The sequence below is a fragment of the Cygnus olor genome, chromosome 2 (assembly GCF_009769625.2).
Source record: "Cygnus olor isolate bCygOlo1 chromosome 2, bCygOlo1.pri.v2, whole genome shotgun sequence".
Lineage (NCBI taxonomy): Eukaryota > Metazoa > Chordata > Aves > Anseriformes > Anatidae > Cygnus > Cygnus olor.
This window is the reverse complement of record NC_049170.1, coordinates 103,665,191-103,680,116: the sequence shown is the minus strand read 5'-3', so window position 1 is coordinate 103,680,116 and position 14,926 is coordinate 103,665,191. Positions and strand designations below refer to the sequence as shown.

Below are 14,926 nucleotides of genomic sequence, written 5' to 3'. Positions count from 1 at the left end.
TCACCACAGGACTTGCTTTTCAAGGCCCAGGATAGTGTTCCGGGCGGTGGCATGGGGCTCAGGATATGTTTCCAGCCATCCGGTGGTTGCTTCCACCATTGTAAGTACGTGGCGCTTGCCGTTGCGGGTTTGGGGGAGCATGATGTAATCAATCTGCCAGGCCTCTCCATATTTGTATTTCAGCCATCGTCCTCCATACCAAAGAGGCTTTGATCGTTTGGCTTGTTTAATTGCAGCACATGTTTCACAATCATGAATAACCTGTGCTATAGTGTCCATGGTCAGGTCCACCCCTCGGTCACGAGCCCATCTGTATGTTGCATCTCTACCTTGATGGCCTGAGGTGTCATGGGCCCATCGGGCTATAATTCACCTTTATGTTGCCAGTCCAGGTCCACCTGAGCCACTTCAATCTTAGCAGCCTGATCCACCTGCTGGTTGTTTTGATGTTCTTCAGTAGCCTGATTCTTGGGCACATGAGCATCTACATGGCGTACCTTTACAACCAGGTTCTCTACCCGGGCAGCAATATCTTGCCACAATGCAGCAGCCCAGATGGGTTTGCCCCTGCGTTCCCAGTTGTTCTGCTTCCATTGCTGTAACCACCCCCACAGGGCATTTGCTACCATCCATGAATCAGTATAGAGATAGAGAACTGGCCACTTTTCTCGTTCAGCAATATCTATGGCCAGCTGAACGGCTTTCACTTCTGCAAACTGACTCGATTCACCTTCTCCCTCAGCAGCTTCTGGAACTCGTCGTGTAGGACTCCATACAGCAGCTTTCCATCTCCGATGCTTTCCCACAATACGACAGGACCCATCAGTGAACAGGGCATATTTCTTCTCATTTTCTGGTAGCTTGTTGTACAGTGGGGCTTCTTCAGCACGGACCACCTCCTCCTCTGATGATATCCCAAAGTACTTGCCTTCTGACCAGTCCATAATCACTTCCAGGATTCCTGGGCGACTGGGGTTTCCTATTCGAGCCCGCTGAGTAATCAGTGCAACCCACTTGCTCCATGTGGCATCAGTTGCATGATGTGTAGAGGGGACCCTTCCTTTCCAACCCAGTACCGGCAGTCGGGGTGCCAGGAGGAGCTGCGCTTCAGTACCGACCACTTCCGAAGCAGATCGAACTCCCTCATATGCTGCCAATATCTCCTTTTCGGTTGGAGTATAGCGGGCCTCAGATCCTCTGTATCCCCGACTCCAAAACCCCAGGGGTCGACCTCAAGTTTCCCCAGGTTCTTTCTGCCAGAGGCTCCAGGTGGGACCATTCTCCCCGGCTGCGGTGTAGAGCACATTCTTTACATCTGGTCCTGTTCGGACTGGCCCAAGGGCTACTGCATGAACTATTTCCTGTTTAATTTGTTCAAAGGCTTGTCATTGCTCAGGGCCCCATTCGAAAGCATTCTTCTTACGGGTTACTTGGTAGAGCGGGTTTACAATCAGACTGTAATTTGGAATATGCATTCTCCAAAACCCCACGACACCTAGGAAAGTTTGTGTTTCCTTTTTGCTAGTTGGTGGAGACATAGCTGTTATTTTGTTGATCACTTCCATTGGGATTTGACGACGTCCATCTTGCCATTTTATTCCTAAAAACTGGATCTCTCGTGCAGGTCCTTTAACTTTATTTTGTTTTATGGCAAAACCGGCCTTCAGAAGGATTTGGACTATTTTCTTCCCTTTCTCGAAAACTTCCTCTGCAGTGTCACCCCACACAATGATGTCATCGATGTACTGCAGGTGTTCAGGAGCTTCCCCCTGCTCCAGCGCAGACTGGATCAGTCCATGGCAAATGGTAGGGCTGTGTTTTCACCCCTGGGGCAGCCGATTCCAAGTATATTGGACTCCCCTCCAAGTGAAAGCAAACTGTGGCCTGCACTCTGCTGCTAGAGGGATGGAGAAAAATGCATTAGCAATATCAATGGTGGCATACCACTTGGCTGCCTTTGATTCCAGTTCGTACTGGAGTTTTAGCATGTCCGGCACTGCAGCACTCAGTGGTGGCGTGACTTCGTTCAGGCCACGATAGTCCACTGTTAGTCTCCACTCACCATTGGACTTTCGCACTGGCCATATGGGACTATTAAAAGGTGAATGGGTCTTGCTGATCACTCCTTGGCTCTCCAGTTGACGAATTAGCTCGTGGATGGGAATCAGGGAGTCTCGGTTGGTGCGATATTGCCGCCGGTGCACAGTTGTGGTAGCGATTGGCACTTGCTGTTCTTCAACCCTCAGCAACCCCACAACAGAAGGGTCCTCTGAGAGACCGGGCAAGGTAGACAACTGTTTAATGTCCTCTGTCTCTAAGGCAGCTATGCCAAAAGCCCAGCGGAACCCTTTTGGGTCCTTGAAATATCCTCTTCTAAGATAGTCTATGCCAAGGATGCACGGAGCATCCGGGCCAGTCACAATACGGTGCTTTTGCCACTCATTTCCGGTTAGACTCACTTCAGCTTCCAATACAGTTAACTGCTGGGATCCCCCTGTCACGCCATAAATACAGATGGGCTCTGGCCCTTTACAGCTTGATGGCATTAGAGTACATTGTGCACCGGTGTCTACTAAAGCCTTATACTTCTGTGCGTCAGACGTGCCAGGCCATCGAATCCACACAGTCCAATAAACTCGATTGTACGCCGGCTGGTTCATCCAACCCAGTACCGGCAGTCGGGGTGCCAGGAGGAGCTGCGCTTCAGTACCGACCACTTCTGAAGCAGATCGAACTCCCTCATATGCTGCCAATATCTCCTTTTCGGTTGGAGTATAGCGGGCCTCAGATCCTCTGTATCCCCGACTCCAAAACCCCAGGGGTCGACCTCGAGTTTCCCCAGGTTCTTTCTGCCAGAGGCTCCAGGTGGGACCATTCTCCCCGGCTGCGGTGTAGAGCACATTCTTTACATCTGGTCCTGTTCGGACTGGCCAGGTTCAGACAGCCAGGCTGTCTGAAACCAGGACATGGAGGAAGAAAACAAATGGGAAAGATCATTTTTTTTCATTGTCTATTTCAATTTGAATCATCAAGCAATGTGTTTTACAATGTAGCCTCACACACGTGATGTCACCCCAGCTGACAGGATATGGTGAGCAGTAGCACAGGAGTAGGAAGGAGAGAGGAATGTTTCGGCTGTCTTTGTTTCCAGCATCACCAAAACACACAATTCCACACTTCACATAGCTGAAAACCATCCCTTATTTAATAGGCATTGGCCACTGTTTATTTTGTCTTGTATATTATCTTACGAATAGAAGTGAGTTTTCAGATGCAGCTCTTCAAAATTCATACACATATTATTTCCTGTGCCTTAGAGAAAACAAAGGTTTAACAAGTTCTATGATGAAAATTTCATGATACAAACTTTGTGTCTACTTATTGTTTTTAACCAGGAAAATAACTGAACTTTTATCTTGAAGATATAGATTTATTTTAGTCTTTTATTTTAAAACTCTTATTTCAATATACAGCTTTTATTTTTTTTTTTCCTAATATCTGTGTAACAAGCAATTGGATGAAATAATAAAGAGAGATTGAGATATACCTCAAATTTTTATCTGTTATTCAATGAGTTAAAACCTGTTTTGTTTTGTTTTGTTTTGTTTTGTTTTCTGGTTAAGTCAAGTAGCAGAGACTCTAGCATACCACTTGGCACTTTCTTTTCTACAACTCAACATTTTTGAGTCAACAGGAGGGTTTATACATATCTTTTCCCCCAGCTTCCATTTCTATACCTGTTAACTGTGCACATATAAAGATCTTTTTCCTTTCTTCTTCAGCATATTAAACTACCTCACGAATGAGTGTACTTCAAAGGTCATGTGTTAGACCCAGACATTCCATCTGAATGCACACCCAGAGTAAATGCTGTAATTGCTAATTTCCCCGATCTTAAATCCATGGTGTAATGAATTAACATAAACTTTTTTTTTTTTTTTTGGCAGGGGAGGGGTTCAGTCTGGTGGAATTACCCATATACACATAGAGATTTTGCTTTCCTGTCAGAGGAATCAAATAATGAATCCTTTTGAAGTGGTAAGTGCTTGGTGCTATGGCTTAATGCAGTACTGTATTGTTTTGTTTGACCTCAGCCTCAGAGAGCTGTTGGTCTGATCCTTCGCACAGTAGAAAATACTGTGATCTGATATCTGGGACTGAACCAAGTAATTACAGGAGATTGGCTGTGCTAGGGAAAGGGGAGGGTTATGCCTTCATCTTTCCCTGCTAATGCCTGTTGTATGCTCTTATCTCATTTGGTAGGTTAGAAAGAATTTAAAGAGAGGTAAATACCAAATCTTCATCATTTTTATTTTTTTTTCTTCTCCCCTGACCCCTTAGGTTAACAGCTGTGTGGCAGTTTCCAGCTACTGAAATGGATGATAAGATGGTAGGAAATGATGATTATTCTTCTCTAGAAACTGACAGCAGGAATAGTTTAGAGAACTTGTAGGCAATGGTTCTAACAATATTATAGCGGGGGAGAAACTGATCTGTAATCACACTTACATCAATAATATTCCGTCAAGGGTTAAAACAGCAAGTTGTTCCCCAGCCTGAACTGTCAGTGTTACTGTTTTAAATGTTTGCCAATTAAATAATTAGGTGTAACTTAATAAATGTTTGAACATCATTTTCTCTCCCCTTCTCTCAGTCCAACTGTCTTGTAGTTTATGTCACTATGGCCTACTTTTCAGCAAGAGCATGTCTTAATATTGAGTGTATCAAATCTAATCCTACGGTTTATTGTGGGCAACCCCAGTTGGTCCTGTTCTAAGGCTTTCCCTCCCTTTCTGGTGAAAAGCACTTGTACCATGGCCCTGCTGGTGGCCTGAATCACCTCAATTTGTTCTAGCAATCAGAGGCAGCTGCTCCATGTGAAAGGAGTGTGAACCACTGAACAGAGCAGTAAGACTGACCTCAGGCTGAATGCAAAAGGCTGAGCTCTTTCTGCGAGGCCAGTCGAGCATGTGCAAACAGATTTGCTGAAGTACAAAATGGTCCAGTGATTTAAAGTAAGTTTTCTTCTCTCTTTATCTCTTTTCCCTTTCAGAAATGAAACAGGATAGAGGATAGCCTGGGTACAATCTTAGCAACATCTGTTGCCTTTCACTAGGGTCTTGGCCAAGGACAATATCTATTCAAAGAGGTACTGACATTTTATTGAAAGAGAAAAAAGCCTTAAATAGAGAAGCATTTGGACATGTTTCCCAACACACACAGTTGGGTCTTTTTATGGGTCAGAATGCTTTTGGTGAAACACTTTTTTTCCTCTCTTCTCTCTCCCTTTTCTGGTGAAAGTGTCAGAAAACAAATCTTCAGAAAATTATAGAGCTCAGTGGGCTTTCAATGCTGAAGAACAGTTAAATTTTCCCTTGTTTGCTTTCATTCTCTGAACTAAAAAACATTTGACAATTGAAATCTTAACCATGCTTAATAAGAAGAGTGAAGGAATTTATGCTTAAGATTGTTTCACATCTGTTACTTTCTAATTTCTTTTATCTTTTAAAACAGCTACTAATAGAGCTGGAGCAACTGCAGCACTTTGATGTTATTTGTTACGTTTGTTTTCCTGTATACTCTTCTCTCTTCCCCATCACCTCACTCTCCCCAAAAACTAATTTTATCCAGCACTTAGGAAGAGGCAGTTACCTGTTTCTGTCTCCTTTTTTTTCCTCACATAGCTTTTCACAGGCAATTTTGCTCTGTCCAACCATGACATGCCTTCATAAAAATGACAGATGAAGCAGCTGAGTAGCTGGTGGGTGTATTATCCTCCGGAAGGCATCTGCTGCTGAAAAGGTACCTATTCTTTTGTTGGCCTTGGGACTGAGAATGTATATTGCATCTCATACATGAAGCCATTCTTATCAGCTTTCCACTATTTTGAAGGTAATCACAGTAAATTAAATAAAAGCTATTCAAAAGAAGTCAAGTAGAGTTATTCAATTACATAGTTTAGCAACAAAGCTTTGTGTAAGTACAAAATTTTAGACAAAGAAGATAGTGCTTAAGACGAAATTCTGCAGTACCTCCAGTTTTACTGAATTTTGTTTGGGTTGTCTGGCCATGGTCATTAAGTAACATGAATATGTATGGATGAACACTAACTCCATGACATGAGATGACTTAAAGTGGCTTGCGTAAATGTGTATTGTCTGGATGTGTGTAGTAAATTATTAATATTTATGTGTATAGTGGTAGTTCCCACTAGGAGATCAGGGTGCTTGTGTTCTGTCTGTCCTGTGATTTGTAGAAATATATGTCCTAAAAAAGTCTTGTCTTGGAAAGTTCACAACAGAAATATGACACAAACTTTAGTGACTAAAAGAAGAACAAAAGCAGTGCTTCTGTTGAAAAACCAAGGCATGTAGGACTGGTAACACTAAGGTCAATTTTGCTGAATGATCAGACACAGCATCCTAGTGACCAGCATCTAATGTTTCTAAAGGCCAGACTGTAGAGGAAATACACTGAAAGCGTGAAGGGCATTGAATTGTTCTTAATTCTGGTGCCAGGGCACTACACCATTAACCTCCTAAATGTGGGAAGAAGCACGTTCCGGAGGACTGTTATGTTCTTTCAACTGCCCTCAGCCTTTTTCTTTCTCCTTACAACTACAGGCACAAGAAGTAAGAGGAGGAGATAGGAACCGATAAGCCTCGATTTTGATTCTTGCAACACGATCATGTATATACTGTCTTGGGACATGCATCTTCAGAGCAATGAGAAGAGATTTCCAACACATTCATTAGGACTTGAGCAAAGTGCTGTGCTCCATACCCTGAGTTAATTTTCAAACTGACAAGGATTTAGATCTTTCATAAAACATATTCTTCTCTTATCAAATCCAGTGGGTTTTTTGTTTGTTTTTTCCCCCCACTGGTTTTAATGAACACAGAATCCATCCCAAGAACAGGTAGAACTTAGATAGGATTAAGAGATTTGTAATGCTTTTAACATTTTTAACATAAAAGTAACGTTTCAGTTGACATTCCTAAGGGGGGTGGGGGATTGGAAGCTGAATTTATTAACTTGGTGGAAAATTGATATATATAATGATGTCTCCTTTGGCCCTCACAACAAATAATTGTTAGAGTGAGCAGTTCAATATGATGGAGATAGTCACATTTTTTTCTATAGTTCACTTAGAAAATATTTCTATCTGCTTCCTATACAACTGCTTACATGTCAATTTAGAATTCTCTCCCCATAAATATTCAGGTACAGGAGTTCAGCATTTAGCTTAACATTCAGACATGAAAAGTTTGATTGCCTGAATGTGAAAAAGTAGAGTCACCAGCAAGCTCCTTGCTTATACTGTTTCTAGTGCTTATAATGCTTAGACTGTACATTTTGTAAATGTTAGCGTTGTTGCATTTTATTTTTATATTTTGAAGGAGAGAGAGAGCTTGTCCAATTATTAATGTGGTCAGGGGAAAAATATACAAATAAAATCTATTTACTTAGCTAATGTGTTCACACAGGGAAGGTTATGAGATCTTGAATATCAGCCATGATGCAATAATTTACATAGTTTTAGCTAATTATTCAGAAAATCTTTCTAGAACTGCAGCTGTAATCTCTGATTTTGTTTATGAAAATATTTGAGTTTGTATTGACAAGCTACACTGGAACACAAAAATCTGGTATGGGCTTAGAGGTCAGTGAAGGAGTTATTCACATTAGTTTCATATAGAAGATGCAGAATACAGGCTGTAACTTGAAGTGATACATCTTGCTGTGTATGAGCATTTACTGTTGTTTTTTCTTTTTTCTTTTTTTTTTTTTTTATATATATAAATAGGAATTTTTCACATGTAACTTAGCTGCAGATTTTCAGAAGGCTGTTACACAGTAGTAGCCCCCTGAAGCATGCAAAAATCCCTGAAGTCAATTGGACTTCCTATGCATAACTTTTCATAGGATCAGACAAATGCTCTCAGTCTGCAGCGCAATTCCTCTGAAAAATTGACCTTAGTTTTGCCACAGTGTGAATGCCCTGAAGAACTGAGCTTAATACCCAGCAGAAACTTATCTAACCTATTTTTTTTCTGCATACATCAGAAAAGAGAGAAGTGTTGATTATAAAAATGGTGATGCCTCTCCTCCACCAGCAGGATCTTGCTGGTATGAAGCATTAATCTGAGACCCAAGTGTTTGTGGATGTATTAGTTTGCAATTTGAGCTATTATGTTCAACAGTATTGTAGAGATGGTCATAAATGTCACTATGTGAGAGGTCTGTTGGAGAGCTACCTTTTGACATACTCAGTATTACTGTGATGTGAGTGACACATCATGAGGTCCAAGGATACACAAGTAGTTAGCACTTTGTTTACACTTCTCAGGAACTAGGTTTTCTTCTGTTGCTTCTATCCTGATTGTGCCTTTCCTGGCATTGTTATTTGAATGATCTCATCAAATGAAAGAGAAAAAATGTCTGCTTTGAAGCATTCTTCCTCTCTTTTAATTTTCTTATCACAATATCTTATTTCCTATCCCTTAGTCCTAGCTCCTATTTTATAAATTCTAACGTTTTAAAAACTATTTTCATGTTTTTATTCTCAGTATCTTTCTTTGCCTGATGATTCTTTTTTTCCTTATTGGTAATCCATGCTTCTTGCAGAGCGCTTAGAGCACAACACTGCCAGCTTTGTCCTGCCGTATTCTATCTCAACGCTGGGCAGCTTGGTACATCCACTTGTAATATGATGAATAGTATCTGGAGCCTGGCCACACATCCTACATTCTAGTCTTAGAGCTTTTTAAGCCATCTATCCTTGCTTGTACAAATTGCTCATTCCTGTGTGGCCATAATGAAATTCTTCATTTCTCTTTTCAGTCTTCTGACAGCCTGCTTAACATTTGCCACAAACTTCTTGCGAGATTTTTGAAATTCTTGGTGGTTTTTTTTTTTTTTTCAGTTGATTTCTGCTTGTGCTATTCTTACTACTATGTGAATGATAAGTTACTCTAATTGGTAGAATCTTTTTCTTTTAATTTTGGACCCTTCTTAGGATTAAACAACCCAGTTTTCTATCTACACATTCTTAAAATTACACTTCCTGACAATATGAACTCCATTTTTCTCTGCATTCACATTTATTACCTTAGGCAATAATAACTTTTTATTACTTTTACAGTTACATTTCCTTATATTAATCAGATTTATTTCTGAAGAAGAATAACATTCTTGAGAATATATCACCACATGTGCCAGCATATGTGGGCCCACCATGTCATCAAAAGATTGTGGAAACTCAAGAGAAGATACAGAGAAATGAGAAAAGGACAGGTAGTGCCATGATGCTAATGCTGAATTGATAAAGTACCAATTCCAAAGTGGAATGGGTGGTTGTGGAGGCTTAATAATTGGACCAATTGAATCACCTTTACGTTTATTTTCTACAATTTAGTTCATATTATTATCTCAGTTGGGTTGCCAAGTCTTTAAAGGGTATTCTGCATAAAGTCTTCTATAAAGCAGGTTGCTGAACTTTTGGGGACCATTAAGTATGTCCCCATAGTTACTGTGGCTTGATGGGAGGTTCCTGGAATATGGGAAACTCCTGGAACCTAGGCAACAATGTAGTTGACTAAAAAACTCAGTTTAAGTATGGAATTAAGTCATAACAGGGTGGACAAAGAAAGGCTGAGACATTCCTGTGTTGAGTATCTTGTTAAAGGCAATAAGTGTCTTAAATTACAGTAGGATTTTTGTTTTTCCTTCTGCAATTTACAGAAATTAGAATAAAAGAAGACTAAAAATCAGACAAGCAATACTTCGTTTTAGATCTGAATCTGAACTAATGTAACCACAGAAATGGACAGTGATATGAGAGATGAGAAATATACATCAGAATTATAGCCACCTGTAAATAATATATCTGGACAGCAGAAGCCCTAATCTAAAAGTCATTTATAATTGCATTAGTACTCATACAGCCATGTGCTAATGTTGGTTAGTAATGTTTTCCCTTAAAAATGATCTCAAACTGCAAGCTCTCTTATTTGCCTCATGAAAACCTAATATCTGTATAAGATTTCAGGATTTCAGGAAACGTAATGAAAAGTTAGTGTTTGCCTCTAAGCATATCAAAGGAACTCTGCAAGCTATTGCTGAGTGCATGATAGAAGTTATTTCTGCTTACATAGTCAATGATTTACCAGCATCCAGGTAGCAGTTACCAGATGTTGTTTGTTTGTTTGTTTGTTTCTGAATGCATACTTTGTAAAGATAGAAATATTAATATTGAGAGACTCTCAGTGGATCAGGGAACTGAAGAGAACTGTAAAAGTTTTCTGTTTTCTGCCTTAGGTCAAAATGCTCTCTAAGCAGTGGCCACCAAAGCCCTCACTGTGTAAGAAGTATTTGAGAGTGTGTGAGAGCATGTTTTCTGGTCCTAGATCTGCCTATGGTTCTGCTGTGTAGTATGGGATCACAACTCATATTGTTCATTGGCATACATGACACTTTGAGAAGTCAAAGGAAAGGTGCCAGAACCAACAGGCTCTCTGGTGCCTGCAGCTGTCCTTACAGGGCCTAAGATGCAGGTCTAATGTTTGTTTTGACAAACGGTAGACTGTCCCATGGAAGTGGTACATACGTACCTCTCAGGATGAGTAAATACACTACAAACCACATTAGAAAGAAATACAACAGCATTGCAAGTATGGATTACAGCCAAAATCTTCCAGTCAATGTACTGGAATGGACTGACTCACTGGCAAAAACACACCAAGAAGACAGTCAAGAACAAATTGTATTAAAAAAAATATACATTTGCTTGTGTTACTAAAAATGGTGGATTGCCAAAACTGACTAAGAATAATTGCTTCTTTATATTTTCTTCTGCCAGGGCAATGAAATTAAATTGGTCTGCTTAGTCATACTTTTTGCTTGGAGTCACTGGGCTGGTTTGCTCCTGTGAAAGTCAAAGGGTACAATACATTTTATTTTGATGTGACTGTGTGAGCAGTCGGAAAAAAAATAATCAGACAAAAATATCTATCCTATTTTCAACACAGTAAAAATAAGTTCAAACGTTTTCACAGACATACAGTTTAATTAAAGGTTTTGCTTGAGAGAATATAGATTTTTGGAGCATAAACCACATCCTTGAGAGTGGTCTGTTAAGTTAGTAGGAATGTCATGAAATATGCTGTAAAAGTCTACACATGAAAGCTTTTTAACTGGGTGATATTTGGCTGTGCCAATTCTTGATTAGGAATATCAGGATCAGAATCAAAATTAAGGAGAAATAATCCTTCTATTCTAAAGATTTAAAATGATGGTAAAATTATTTAGTCCATATTTTGATTCTGAGGAGCAAAGAAAGTGCTTGAAGGTGGTAAGAACAATTTATAAAGATCACTACCCTCTGTAGATTCTTCTTCCATTTTATCCCATTCCCAAACAATAAAATATTCTTAAATAAATAAATAAACCTTCATTTTTCATCATTGAATTTACAGCTTTTGAATTAAGTATGAAAAAATAATTTTCCCAAGTACTGGTTTCATTACAGAATGAGTTTGAAAGAAGATAAAGCAAAGGTGTTTGTGATATTTTGTGAGCGAAAAGACAAATTGTCCTTGAACTTTGCCCTTTAAGGATCAGTGCAAAGAGTCTTATTTCAATTAATTTGTGAAAGATGCATTAGGGATTGGGGAAAGGAGGACAAAGGAAAGAAGAATCCTTAATTGCAATCTTAAGCAATTGCATGCAATCATGTTTCAGGATTTTCTTGCCTGAATACATCCTGTTGCATTGTAACCACACACTCAGATGCTGCTGAACATCCAGAACAAAGATTGCTTCTAGTTGCCCTCTTTAAACCACTTCTCCTGTCCTCAAATGCCATGTTACTGAATTGCCGCTCTCTGGTTAGAAGGGCGACACATCAGAAATTACATATCTGAAAATGAAGCTACAAGACAAGAAACACATAGAGATTACCTATTACATTTATAAAAAATATGTATACTTGTTTGCACTCTTGAATTCAAAGGCTACAACCACATCCAGAAACTAAAATTATATTAAAAAAAAAAAAAAAAGGAAAAAAGAAAAATCCTCTGTGATATAAATCAATTATTTTATTTTTTAAGAAGTGACTTTGTCTTCACATTACTTCATTATTGTTGACACCGCATTTTACTGTATATATATGAGGAATTAAAATTAATTACAAACACAGATTATTAGTTTGTTCATAGTAGGTTGAGAACGCTTTCTTCATAAAGCAATAAATCAAAAGACATTGGCCAAGGCTCATTTCTTGCTATTGCCCTTGGTTTGATCCATTGTTCTAAAAACAGTAAGTGTTAAAAATATTTTTGTCCGTGGAAAATGTCAGTTCAGCAGCTCCGCCAGCACTTGGAACCTCTGCCTTTTTTTTTTTTTTTAACAGGAGGCGTCCTGAGTCCCGGGTGATCGTATTTCATTGGCGGACCTGGTGGACGCTGCAGACCCAAAAGGCTTCAGCGGTGCTGAAACGAGGCAGAAAGTTTGTGCTGCCGCTTTCCCAGCCGAACCAAGTCCAAACAAAGCAGGTATTCACTGCCCAGAGCGGCTTCCCCGGGCAGCTCTGGGGATGTGGGGCTGTGCGTGGCTGCTGCCAGGCTCCATCCCCAGCGTGACACTGCGCCTCCTCCTCGTCCTCCTCCTCCTACCGGTGCGCAGAGCTCCAGCACGGGCACACCGTCCCTGGCACAGGCGCCTCTCTCACCGTTTATTCTACGAGAGCACCTGGTTTATTTATTCCAGCTATTTACACACACTTTATTTTATTGTTATTATTATTTCCCCTGCCCCCTTTTAAACAGAGCCGGGGAGAGAGGAGGGACAGCGGCACTGGGGAGGCTGAGGGCAGCAGGGGTGAGGGGGTTGCGGTCGCTTGGTTGGTGACAGCTCCGTGCCCAGCGGCCCCGCGATCCCCGGCTCCCCCAGCGCCTCCCAGGCCAATTTGGGGGTAGGGGGCTGCAGGCTGGAAACAGGGCAGGCTGGAGGGGCTGGAAGGGCAGAATTATAAAGGAGGGACCCCGGACACTTCGCGTTAGTTTTGCGACTTTGCCTTCACGCCTCAGGTGCTGAGTTGATCACGGCTCCTAGGACAAGCTTGTGTATGACGGGGGGAGAGGGCGGGAAGCGGGGGGAGGGAAGGAGAGGAGCAGGGAGTATTAAAAAAATATCTTAAACTCTTTCCTTCAGCTCCGTGTTTTCAAATGCAAATGGAGAGATAGATTGGCTCGCGCCCCACCCCCTAGCTCTGCTCCTGATTTTTATCCAGAGGACTCCATCTGTATATCCTGTCGAGGAGGAGGAGGAGAGGCAGGGGGCGCGGGGCCGGCAGGCTGCTTGCTCTCCGGGTCCCTGCTCAATAGACACCGCTGGAGGTACAAAAAGTCGCCCTGCCTCCTCCGCGCCCGCGGACCGAGCTGGCAGCCGGCACCGGCCACTGAGCGGTGACATCCCCTGCCCAGAGCAGCATCCCCACCTCCTTCGTCTCCTTCCCTCCCTCCCTCCCCCCTCCTTCCATCCCTCCCTCCCTCCTCTTTCCCCTCTTCCTCCTCCTCCTGCAGCCAGGATCCGCACCCAGTCGGAGCTGGGCTTGGCACCGGCGCCCACTTCTCCCTCCGTGCGCCCAGCTGCTGGCCGCGCCGCGCCGTGCCGCGCCGCGGAGGAAGAGGAGGAGGAAGAGGAGGAGGAGGAGGAGCGGGGCAGCAACGGCGCTCCTGCCTCCGCGGGTGCGGGCGAGTGCGCGGGCGGGCGCGCAGCCCCGATGCCAGGCGGGCTCCCGGCCGCCGCCTGGGAGCATCCCGCCAACACTTCTCCGCCGAGGCACCGCCGGCCCTTGGGATTAAAATACTGCGCTGGGCAGCCGAGGGACGGCAGGTGAGTGAGTGCCGGCTGCAACTGCCCCCGCCGCTTTCCCATGCGGGTAGGGGGAGATGGGAGCAGCTGCGGGCAGGGGGCTGAGCGCGGCTCCTCTCCCCCGGCCCCGCACCGCTCCTGCTCGGCAGCGGCCGCGGAAGCAGCGGCAACTTTCCTCCGTGTCTCGCCGCCGTGGTCTCCTCTCCACCGTGCCGGGGGGCGGCGGGGAACGGAAGAGAAGGGAAGGGGCGGCCCGGGGCAGCGCGGCTGGCAGCGGCCGCCCAAGCGCCGGCTGTGGCCGGGGAGCGGTGAGAAGTGAGAGAGAGAGCACGGATGCTCTACGCTTGTGTGCACCTACCGCATCAAGGAAAAAAAAAAAAAAAGAAAAAAAAAAAGAAAAGGGAGAGAACAATAGCAACCCTCTGACTCTTCGGAGAAGTCTCGCAGACAAGGGGGAGATGGAGTGGGGGAAGGGAGGGCTACAGACTTGTGCAAAATGTAGGCAGCAGCAAGTCCCGACTGCCTCGGTCCTTTCTGCCAAAGCAAAGCGGTCGTCTTGCTGGCTCTCTGAGTCCAGCTTTGATGCTACGGAGCAATACTGCGGAGGCCGGGAAATTTCCCGAGAGTTATTTCCCAGAGCTTTCGTCCTTTTATGTCAAGGATGTTCTGGAGTTTGCAAATGTGAAAATGATGGGAGCTTATTTCTTTGATTAGCATTCAGCTGGTAAGGCAGGCTCTGCAGTGCTTGGCTGTTTGATACTGACCCTTCCCCCCTGCCCCATTCCCTCATTTATCCACATATCCACACACAGACAGGTCCTGCTTTCCTCTAATAGACTGTGTGCACTGGTAGTAAGTATTTTGTGATCTGGATCCAACTTCTAGTCGGTAAACAGAGGGAAATATCCCTTTTTGATATAGGATTTAGCCTTCATACCCCATGCTTTCCAAAGGTGAAGTAGTTCAGGTGAGCCAGGATTCTGCAAACAACGATAGCTTTCCCAGCAAACCGGAGGATTTAGGGAGGGTGGGGAGACTGAGACTAGTG

At 43.0% G+C, this 14,926-nt stretch overlaps 1 protein-coding gene across 1 annotated transcript in view; it reads left to right on the top strand.

Annotated features, from left to right (window-relative positions):
- The first annotated feature begins 13,547 nt into the window (after window positions 1-13,547).
- The window catches only part of CDH7 (cadherin 7), an 89,922-nt gene continuing 88,543 nt past the window's right edge, over window positions 13,548-14,926 (top strand). The window contains 1 exon segment of the mRNA XM_040549858.1: window positions 13,548-13,899. The gene's annotated coding sequence lies outside the window, so the exon portion shown is untranslated.